Consider the following 12,117-nt stretch of genomic DNA (forward strand, 5'->3'; position numbering starts at 1 on the left):
GAAAAAATGTGAATCAGGCTACTCCCTCTCGGCTGTTTCACCCATTCTGGCAAGTTGTTGTTTGTGAAGTTCTGTGCTGTTTGGCTTTTTTTTTGTTGTTATTTTCTTATGTATTTATTTATTTATGATCACTGACACCTCTGATCGTGCTCATCTTGGGAGCTGTGTGATGAGTGGATAGCTGCTTCCTCCAGGACCTGCTCCTCACAACACCCCTCTGCAAGCTGCTTTCCCCCATTGTGCATCCCTCCTCCACCCTGTGGGCGACTGACTCAGAGAGTCTGAAGTCTCATTATGGAGTTTTCTCATGCAGTATACTGTTAATTAACGTGTGACTCAACACGTTCATGTTGGAATAGAGATAATTTACCATTTCACTTTTGCTTTGCCTCTTCCTTCTCCTAAGGGGCTGGCGTTGGCTGGGAGTGTTCCCTCCCGGTGAACTTTCAATGCCTGTTAAGAAAGATATTTCTCTATTTCCCAGTTTGCAATTTAGGGCTATTCTGAAAACTAAAGCAGTTAGGAAAATGAAAAAAAAAAAAAAAAAAAAAGGTTAAGGTGAAGTGATTGCAATGAGCGTTGACCTGTGAGCCCAAAGGCGAGCATCCCGACAAGGAAAATCACTAAAGCCGTTTGCAGGATATTCAAAACACTCCTGCACCCAAATAAGTACAATAAAAACTGCAGAAGTAATCTTTAACCTTAGCTTGCAGCATTGGGGTTATTAAAGTTATTAAAACGTGGTCGTTGGAGAGCTGGGGGACTCCATTACGGTATCTGCAGCTCATTGAGTCTCATGTAGGAATTTTGCCCGGAGGGATTTTCTCGTTAATGCATATGTTGACTGGCAAATTGCTTTCTGTCTGCAGCTCTGGCTGGATGACGAGCTGGGATGTTTCCATATGGAGGCACTGCTGCTGCTGATCGAGGGGAAGAGGACAGAGTGGGGAAAACACACGAGTAATACAAAACCTGTGCGTGATTTCGCCTCCTGGTGCTGTAGCCCAGCTATAAATATTAAAAGCTGGTTTGGGATGGGATTCCAGCATGGCCTGTTGGCTCCTTGTGCAGGTGTGCTGCAACCTCATCCATCTGCCAGCAGGGCAGCCGCATTTCAGGAAGCAGGGCTCCTCTGCTCTCCCCATCCAGCTTCTCCCTCCTGCCATTAATCACACAAACAGCTGACGGGGCAAAAAGGAGTTTGGAAATCTCTATTTGCCCATAGGGGAGTGTCAGAGGTGGAGCTGCTTCCTTTTCTCCTCCCTGCAGCCAGGACATGAGGCAGGGCATGGGTGCTGTGAGCTGGGGAGAGCTGCAGGTGTGGGACACGGTCACATTCGGGTTAGAAAATCCTGAGGTTTATTTTTTCAGTGATGGAGAAGGCACCGCCATCCCGGGCAAATTGCTGCCTTCATTAAGAGCTCTTGAGATGGGAAATGAATCAGTTTAAGTCACACCAGGCTGAACGTTGACTTCCAGCTCTGGGAACTCTTGATAAGTTTGCCTGCTCGATTGCAGAGTGGCCCCCTATAAGATTTCAGAGCACCAGGTAAGTACTTGGAGATTATACCCAAGTCACTCGCTAACATTTTCTGCAACGAGATTTATCTACTGAGCTTCAGTCTTTTGCTATAAAAACATATTTTGAAGGGAACACTGCACCATTTTGGTGTACCAGCACCTGGTAGGTGAAGGGACTTGGAGATTCCCTCCTGTTAACCTTCCTTGTGCACCTAAGACCTGTTGGCCACAGAGGTGCGCTGGGCTCTGTAGCACTTGATCCGGTGCTCACCCGGGTCTCACGTGCCCTGACTCCTGGTGTCTGTGCTGGCTGTGCTCTTAATGTGTGGGTGTGCTGAGTGATGGAGGTGCTCCCAGATGGGCAGTTTGCCCTGTTATTTATCAGTCCTCCCATTGCTCTTGTTGTCTGCAAGCCTGACAAGGAACAAATTACATGGCTGCGGTAACTCCTGAAGAACATGTTTCCTTGGTTATCCTGTGAAAGCTTTGTTTCCCATTGGCATGATGATCTTTGTAACATAGAATCATATATTTTCTTCCCCGATCCCCGCACTCAGAACGAAATAAAACCCGTCTAATTGCTGCCATCTGAGCCGGAGGACTGCAAACAGAGATGTGAAGGAGGCAGCACGGCTTGGAGCTGTAAAATCCTCAGCACTCATCCATGGGTCACAACGGGGGAGGCACAAATCTTTCCTCCAGCCCACCAAAGCGCTGTGCTCAGCGGGAAGGAGGGGCTCGATGGAATATTCTGCCATGAAGCAGAAGACTTCGCAGGGGGAAAAAAAGTGAAAAGATACACAACAGTGGAGCTGCTTTCTTGGCTAAGCATGAGGAAAACTGCAGGAGTCTGTGTTACTTACTCACTTGTGCAAAATGTGCTTAGTTCCACAAATGCAGCGGTGCCAGTCCTGCAGGTGTGTTAGCAGGTGATAAGTGCTGTTCACGCGCTGAGTAATGTGCTGGGGAAAGAAATGACCACGTTTCAGGTGAGTTTAAAATCCTGACAGGTACCAGAAGGATAGGAAACAGCCAATGCAAATAGATTAAGCACGGAACCTGTGTTTAATGTATGAAACTCTCTGAAGGCTCCTAAGGCAGCACGCGAAAATACAAAATCCCAGGTGTTTGAGCTGAACCCTTACAGCTCTGGGGATTTTGCAGGCAGAAGCACTCACATTCGTTGCACCATGATGTTCTCCCTTTCTTCCCCCTGCTCGCAGAGCTGCTGTGATAGACGTGCATCCCTCCCAGCCAACCCCGGACTGCAAGGAGACCACGCTGCAAAGCAATGGATCTGGGCAGAGCTTGGCCAGGCAGGTGATTCTGCTCTGTAGTGAGACGTTGCAGAGTGCAGCTCCCTTCAAAGGGATTTAAATAATGTTGACATCGAATATAAGAATCTTACAAGGAAATAAAATCCCTCTCCGGGTCTGTTTGCCCTTCTGAGGGGAAATCAATGTTCTCAGCTCAATAGTTTCCCGCAGCACTTAGCAGAGATGTGCATGTTATTGGTAGCACCGCCCATGAATTTCCTCCTGCAGGTCAAGTCTTTTAAGGACTACAAACCTGCAGGGCCTTGGCCCCTTCCTGGCAGGGCATAGGGTGTGCTATGGGGGTACCCTGCAGGTGCTGTGGATATTGCAGCTCTTCATTAAACGGGAGGAGCCCATTGTGTTGTCCTTCAAACACCAGTAGATTAATGAAGACTAATTACAGCCCAGGCCAGTGAGCACCGGGCACTGTTCAGACAGTGGCTGTTGGCTGCATCCCTGTTTCTGCTCTGATATCCCTGACATAGCCGTTCCATCCAGCACGTGGTTTCTATTGCTGCTGAGACAAAGCAATGCACAGAGCAGATATTCAAATTATATATTCCTTGCTTGCAAGCCTCCCGAGCTGTCTGCTCTGCGGCTTCGCAGGGAAATACCCGGCAATGTGCAAAACCAAGGAGCCCTTTAACGATCCCTTCATTTCCTTTCTCTTTCAGCAGCCAAGAGAAGGGTACCCTGTTCCCCTTCGCTGCGCTTTGTGGCTGTAAAAACCACAAGTGAACATTTCAGGCTGGAATTACAACTGGTTGGGCCAACTTCTGCCCTCAATTACCATAGCATAACCCCAGTGAAGCCGGGATTAATAATCTCTATCGGGTTTCACAGCACGTGGCTGGGCATAGGGCAGGGGATGGAGCAGAGCTGGGGTGGTGGGGGAGATGTAGCACAGAAACACGACTCGGAAGTAATTTTCCTGTAAAATTCCAACTGCAGAGTGTCACTATAATGCACCGTAATGACAGGGAGGGGGTGTAATTTTAGAAAGTGGTTTTAAAATGCTGTTCTGGAATACATCTGGATTCTCTTAGGAACAAGCACAGTCTCATCAGGGACCACTTCAAAGACCATTTCCTCATGGTTAAATTATCTCGTTTGAGCCTGCTGTTGCATGTACATTGTTACATTATGTATGATTTTTGACTGCTTCTAATATGAACAAACGGCGCGATATTCCATTAGTGATCTCCAATTTGTAGCACACCTTAAGCCCCGCAGACAGCGCGCTTTGCTTGGTAGGCACTTGCAGGAGAAAACAGCCCTCCGAGCCGATGTCCAACCTGGAGATTCTGGACAGCGGCATCAATGGTGTTTTTGGTCAGCACACCAATGGTAGGTGGGATCCAAACTATGCAGCTGCAATCTGCCCGTTTCTGAGTGCCCATGCAGAGCATCCCTTTGGCATTCGGTGAATGAGCGCTTTCTCCTTCAGTTCAGTCCAAACCCTCTTTTGGTTCAAAGTCACTGGGAGGTCGAATAAATCTACAGGGTAAATCTTTGCTTCGCTTTCCTCCATTTCTATAGATATGCCATCTTATTTTAAATCCCACCAAAGGCTTCCACTTGTTCACGCATTGCCTTGCAATGCACAGCTCAAGTGCTGGGCCCATCACTGTGCACGTGCTGATGCTGGCATAGGGTGTAAGGGTTTTACATCTTCAGCTCTAATGGGGATGGGATTTCTGGGGCCTGGGGCACGCAGCAGTGCCAATGCATTGTGCCTGGTCTTCTCTTGTCAGTGTCTCTCACCATGGCCAAACTTGTGCCAGTGGCTGGAGTGCATCGGTGGTTTCCTAACATTGCTCATTCATAGAGTTGCTCCTGCTGCCACGGGGACTGGGGATGGATGGAATGTAAAGCAGTCTCCCCGAAGATGTGCCCTGTGCTATGAAAAGGCTTAAAAGTCTTGGCTTACATCATCCTCTGTCTTCTTGGCATATAATTTATCCTTCTTTTTATTCCCTCGTGTGCCGTGCATCACAAGGAGCAGGGCTGAGAATGTCACTGCAGAGCTGGCCAAGCTGCTCACCGCAACACACGAACCCCAGCTCCCGCCTGGTGCTGCCTGAATGCTGCACGGAGCAGCCATGTGAAATAACTCCTGGGGTAGATAGCAGTAATCTGAGCGCAACTGCAGATGAGAAAATCCTGCCCATTGTCCTGCCCTGATGAAATTAAACCCGGCACCTTGCACAGCTGCTGCCAAACCCGGCAGCGTTGTTCCTTTGTGCTCATACGTAAGCTCAGTTCTCTGCCATCCCACAAGGAGCATCACTCACAGCCTGCGGGAAGACAAAACCTTCCTCCCAGTCTCACACAGCTCTGGTGCACCCAATTCTGCTGTTACTGACAGTGGTGTATTCTGGGGTGAAGGCCTGGCTTACATCGCTACATGAACAATGGCTTGTTGTTGTTGTCTCCACCTTCCTTTGTACCTAATAAAACAAGATTTTGGATGTCTTTGTTCCGGGTCAACATGTAAGGGAATGGGTTATTCTCAATTTTGGAAGAGAATGCAATGATGTTGTATTTCCTCATTATTCAGGGTGATTCAAATGCTGCAGGCCTCGGTGCACACTTATCACCAGGCATTTATCATCTCCGGCAGAGCGGCACTTGATCATTTTTACTTCTTGAAACGTGTACAAACGCCTCTGATAAATGCACACACACCAGGAAACCCAGCAGCAGCTGCTGCCCGCACACAGCCTGCAGTCACTGCTCCAGCAGCTGCCCCACGTAATGCATCCTGCAGCCCCAACCCTGCAGGGATGAGGGCAATATCCCATGGGCAAGAGTAGGAACTGTCACCTCCTGCTGCTCCCAGGCTGCTCCATCCTCCCCTAAGCCAATGGCTCCTTCCTCCCTGGCTCCTTCAGTGCTTCTGAGACAGGTTTAGCTGCCAAAGAATGGATATTGTTACAATTCAGCTTGTTTTGGTTCTTCTTGAGAGCAGAATATCAGTCAAGCATCAAAAATATAAATTAAAAATCTTGCCGTACAAATTTAATTACAGCAAATTTTATCACTTAATAATTTTGTGTGTAATCTGAGTCACTTTTGTATAAATCAAATATAATCATCCTCATAACACACAGTAATTAAATGACTCATAAAGCGACAGCAATTACCTTGCTGCTCTTTGGGAACAGCTTATCTGGGATGGCGAACAGCTGGGCTGGCTGAGGTGTGCAGAACCAAGAGCCTGGAATGGTCCTGGTGTGCAGCATCATGCAATGGAGCATCCCAGGTTGGTCCTGGTGTGCAGTTCTGTGTGATGGAGCAGCCCAAAGTGGTCCTGGTGTGCAACACCATGCAATGGAGCATCCCAGATTGGTCCTGCTACGCAACACCACTCAGTGGAGCATCTCAAAGTGATGGAGTTGTGCAGGGTATTGGGCTGCATTCTGCAGCAGAAGGACTTCACTGGCTCCTTGCAGAGAGAGGAAGGGAAAAAACACTTTGTTTTATAGGTATTAAGGAAGATACTTTTACAGCCCGTTGGCACACAAGGCTGATTTGATCAATGCACTTTATCATGCACCATGCACGGATCCCCAGCAACTTCAGCTGTTACAATTTTCAAGAATCCAATAAACCCAGAGCAGATCTTTTTTAATTGACTCAAATATAGCTTGGGGTACACATTTGATAGCCCAGCATTACTTCTGATTTAATTTCCTATGCAATTTTCTAAAAGCTATTTGAATTCCAAATCAGCACCTCTGGCTATGCTTTGTTTCTCTATCGTTGCTGGTTTTGGGGAAAGTTTATGCCCCCAAAATTTTGCTACCCCATGAAAATTCATGACTTCTGAATGCTTAAAGAGATTGGATTTCCAGGTAACTCAGGAAGCAGAGAGTGTAATTAAAGCTGAATAGATAATGGATTTTATTTTAATAGCCAAACCGAAAGTAAGTAGACTCAAATATATGCATATTTGTCATTACGATCAACCCAAACCACGTTGTTGTATCTCAGATGAAATGGGCACGTGGCAGAACTTTGGGGTTCGTTAATCTTGATGCTTAATCTCTTTGCTTTCTAAAGTGAGGGAATTCTGCTAATTTTAAATAAAGACTCAGAAGGAAACATTCTGGCATTTCTGAAAGATTTTGACGCTCGCTAAATTCAGCTGGAATTCACGCATCATCTCACTCCTCCCAAAACAGTCTTCCTCTGCTAGTTTTTAATTAATCTCTGCATTTACGCTCTGCAGAAGGCAGGGAGCACATCCCAGGCTTTGCGTGAAGCTCTACCAAGCTGTGTGATGAAACATTCTGATTTAGGTTTGATATAGGAGGAAGTTTTTCACTCAGAGGGTGGTGACGCACTGAACAGGTTGCCCAAGGAGGCTGTGGATGCCCCATCCCTGCAGGCATTCAAGGCCAGGCTGGATGTGGCTCTGGGCAGCCTGGGCTGCTGGTTGGCGACCCTGCACATAGCAGGGGGTTGGAGCTGGATGAGCATTGTGGTCCTTTTCAACCCAGGCCATTCTATCATTCTATGATTCCATTCTATGATTCTATGATAGAATTCCAGTGGTTTTGATAAGGTGTTTCAAGCATTATTTCCCACCTTGTTTGCTGGGTTCCCAAATGTTCACTCATTCTGCTGAAGGAAAACACAGTGGGAATGAAATTTTGCACAGCTTCCCTTGCTCGGTAAAGTGAAGAATGGGAAATGTTTATGATCCGTCCCCAATCAATATAAATCTGGGAAGCCTTTGACACCTTCATATTTCTTCCGAGGGAGCGCGAGAGATGGCAAAGGCTGGAAGAATTATTTCGGAGAACACCAGCACATTTGTTGGTGATCTGATGGGATGTGACTGATGCACCATCAGAGAAACACAGAAAAATGCAGACCGCAAGCAATGAATGGGGAGCCACGACGCAGCTGGCTCTCCGGCGACTTGCCTTTATTAAAACAAATGGCATTCATGTTTGATGAAGTGCACGGCGAATCTGTCGCAATGCCATGCAGTTGAGTGAGTTTCATTCCCTGGCTCAGGAACACGTGGCTGTGTTTGCCATAGGGAGCCCAGGTTGGGTGCAGAGGTATCTGCACTGACTGCAGTGCCTGGAGTGATCCGTCTGCACCCAGAGGTTGTGTCAAACAGCTTCAAGTTGGAAAACGTTCATTTCTCCGTTTGTAAAGACCCAAATTTGGCAAGGCTTAAAAATACACTCTGCAAAGGCTGTTCTGTGCGAGCTCCTGCTCTGTGGGATTGCTGTAAAAATGTGCGACTCTCAACAGCTTTACAGGCTTTGCATACTTTGAGGTCGTTTTGTAATTTAGTGTTTCGTGCTAAAATCAGCCAATATTTTGACAAGGTTGGGAGGATTTTTGACAAAATATTGGTAAGGTTTGACAAGGCTGTGACAGAAATAACCCGAAACGCAGAGGTTTTGGCAGAGACCTGCTCTGAGCTTTGGATTTGGATTCTGAGCGAGGACACGCAAATGGGAGACCAATAATGGCTCCTCTGGAGTGCTGTAAGCCCCAGGTGAGAGCTGCTGACCAAGAGCTGCCTTCTGAAAGTGTGACTGGAGCAGCTGCAGCTCTGGGTGTGGAGAAAGAATCATAGAATCACAGAATGGCCTGGGCTGAAAAGGCCCACAGTGCTCATCCAGCTCCAACCCCCTGCTATGTGCAGGGTCGCCAACCAGCAGCCCAGGCTGCCCAGAGCCACATCCAGCCTGGCCTTGAATGCCTGCAGGGATGGGGCATCCACAGCCTCCTTGGGCAACCTGTTCAGTGCGTCACCACCCTCTGGGGGAAAAACTTCCTCCTCATATCCAACCTAAACCTCCCCTGTCTCAGTTTAAAACCATCCCCCTTGTCCTGGTGAAGGTGGTGACAGAGAGATGTGGGCAGCTCTGACAGCCTCCCTCTGTTTCAATTCAGGCAATTTTGGTGCTTAAAAGGACAGAGAGCTCATACTGTTGCAGTGCATATGGGGGATTTTCAGCATTCCCCATCTGCACTGGAAAACAGGTGATGTCTTTGAATGAAGGAGCAGTAGAAAACTTTGCTGTTTGTGTGGAGTCATTGAAGGTAATTAGAACACCGCATGGCTTGCCTTTGGAATTCACCTGGTTTACACAATGCACGTTGCTTGCAAAAGTTTTGACATGAAGACACTGTGAAAATTAAGCACACTTTCCCTTGTTGCAAAATCTTGCATTATTTCAAAAAATGCCACTTAAAAATATCCCACAATTGCCAATGCCTTTGTTTGCTGTCAGAGATGTCTATGGCTTGTTATGCTCTGTACTCTTGGCTTTCCTGCAATCTTCTGACTGTTTAGCAGGGAAATAATGTAATCCAATTTTCTTTGTTGCCACAAAGGCCTTAATTATGGCTTTGTGGGATATTGTAATCAGAATCTGTTGGATTTTCTCATATGTCAAAGTGACGTCTGCTTCAAATTCATCAGTGTCCTTGTGTTGTTGTGAGCACTCGGATGGCTGGAGGTCGCGCCTCGCTCCGCATGTCATTGCAGGAGATGAATTCATTCAGCACTGCTTCTCCTTCAGCAACATAAAATACGAGCTGCCTTTGAATTTCTCCCTTTATCTTCGGGTTACTGCAGCAGGATCGTGACAATCTCTTCTTTGTGCCCATGCTGATAGCGCGTGTCCTGCTTTGATTTTCCTACTGACACTCGCAGGACGAGCTGTCCTTTCACCCTGCTGCACTCTGTGCTCAGAGCATGGGCTGCAGCGAAGGCTCCCCGTGGCACCCCACAGAACTGCTGCAGTGCTTTATTTCTGCAGCAAGAGCTGATGGAGGTTCGGGAGAGCGCCACGGTGATGGATTACAGCCATTGCACTCTTTTCATAACTGAATATATCATAGAAGTCATAGGATCATTAAGAAATCATAGAATTATTAAGGCTGGAGAAGACCTCTAGTGTTCCCAAGGCCAAGCCCAGCCCATCCCACCATGCCCAATAACCACATCCCTCAGTGCCACATCCCCATCGCTCTGAACACCCCCATGGACGATGATCCGCCACTCCCTGGGCAGTCTGTGCCACTGCCTGCCTGCTCCTTGGAGAAGGAATCATTCCTAATACCAACCTGACCCTCCCCTGGTGCAACATGGGGCCACTGCCTCTCATCCTGTTGCTGTTACCCGGGAGCTGGGATTGAACCCCACCTCACTCCAAAATCCTCTCAGGGCATTGTAGAGAGTGATAAGGTCTCCCCTGAGCCTCCTCTTCTCCACTAGAGCCCAGGGAAAGCACTGGGAATGCCTATCCAAAAGGTTGAGCAGAAGCCCAGAGCTGGAAATGTGCCACTGGATGCTGCAAGCCTTTTCCCAACCTCAGTGCACCAGTAAAGCCACCACCTTGTGCAAATCCATCTTGGCCTTAGTGTGTTTGTAAACCAGCCCTGCTGCCTGCAAGCAGCCTGGCTCTGTTAGCTCCAATTGGTGCTATGGCATCCACAGCCCATTATGGTTCATAGCATCATTTTGTGTTCACATTTTTTTGCATGTGCGCCATGTTAAAAATTAATCAATATACATTTCCCAGAAGTCCTAATGACTAATCCTTCAGTATCACGCTCTGCAAAATATTGCTGTAGCTATGATTCTTGCTCCATTGCAGCTTTTGCTATTCACAGACATTGCTGTATATGAGGAGGCCGTGGATGGGTCCCGAGGTGATGGGGTTGTGAAAGCAGGAACTTCCCGTGTTCCACAGGAGTGTTTTCAATCTGGTTTTAAGCCAAAGATCATTTCATTGTTTTGAAGCCAATCCATCACCTTGGGTACAGTTGCCCCATGTTGGCCGGCGCCTCCTGCTCTCCCAGCACTGCAGCCTGCAATGCAGGACCCGCTCAGCCTGAGGATGTGAAGGATTATTTTATTTTCTAATTCCTTTTGGATTTGGAAGCTGTCAGACATCATCTCTGTACTCAAATAAGAACTGGGCAAGAACTTTATTTTGTTTGGAAAAAGTTCCCATTTTTTTTTCAGCTCTCAGCACTGTCAGAAACCATTGAAATATCCCAAATTCACTCCGCTGCTCCTACAAGATCCCCACTTCATCTCCTAGCAGGCATTTCTCCTTCAGCCTCGTGACTGTGCCTTTTCCTTTTTTCCTTCCCCAGGACACACCGTTTCATTGGAGCTCGGGTTTATTAAAGAAACTCATCTCTTGTTGGCACACCTCCCCTCAGCTTGCGGTGCTCTCCCCTTGGGGGTGGAGATCTACTGGAGAACAGAATGACACCATAATACCCAGATCACCCAATGATGGCCACCCTTGATGCATTAATGCCATTCCCAAGTCTTTTTGGCTGCATTTCCAGTGGATGTTTTTCGGCATGCCTTGCATTTTTAATGCCAAGCGGGTATGGGACTGACTGGTGGAAGTTCATGGCTATCAGCGGTGCCAGCACATATTTCCATCTCTGCATGCAGAGCTGCTGCACACATCTGAGGGCCACGGGAGCTGCTGTACATGAAAGCCCAAGCAGGTGTGTGTGTGTCTGCACGACGCCGTTTCTCATGTTTTTTTTCCCCCTTTGTATTCTTGATCATGTTCTGCATATGCAAAGCGAAGCACTGCAGACAGAGCTGGAGGATAATGAGAGTCGGGCGGCAGACTTTTCACTTATGAACAGCCCCCTTGTATCCTTCAAAATAATTTCCTGTGTTATTGGGTAATCAAAGCCAAGGATAAAAACCATAAGATCAAATGAACTCAGTCAAACTAACGAAGCTCTACATACATGCCAGCAAATGTCAGGACAAAAGGGACGGGCATGCAAATGCCTCTTCATCTTGCTCCCCAGGGAAAAGTTCAGAGAGACTGAAGGTCACCTCAGACGTGGAAGATGGGTACAAAGTGATGCAGGCAGAAAGGCTCACAACAGGGATCTTTCTCTTGCCTGCAGGATCTGGTTCCCAAAGAAGCCTTAAATCTGAAGTGAGCTGGGACACAAATTCATTTACAGGCTGTAAACTGGAAGGTGTCCATGACCATTGGTGGTGAGCTGGTGGGACAGGGGCACCTCTCATTCTGTTGGTCAGACATTTGATTCCTATCAGCAAAAGTGAGGGAAATTAGAAATTGCTCTTGCTTCTCAATGAGCCCAAACAGGCTTTGTGATATCTTTATATAGAGCCCCAGTTAACTGAATTATTTGATGGCACACAGGAGGATGCACTCCAAGATACCAGGACCCATGTGGCTCCAGGCAGCCTGGTCTGCTGGTTGGCGACCCTGCATATAGCAGGGGGTTG

The sequence above is a fragment of the Gallus gallus genome, chromosome 7 (assembly GCF_016699485.2).
Source record: "Gallus gallus isolate bGalGal1 chromosome 7, bGalGal1.mat.broiler.GRCg7b, whole genome shotgun sequence".
Taxonomy (NCBI): domain Eukaryota; kingdom Metazoa; phylum Chordata; class Aves; order Galliformes; family Phasianidae; genus Gallus; species Gallus gallus.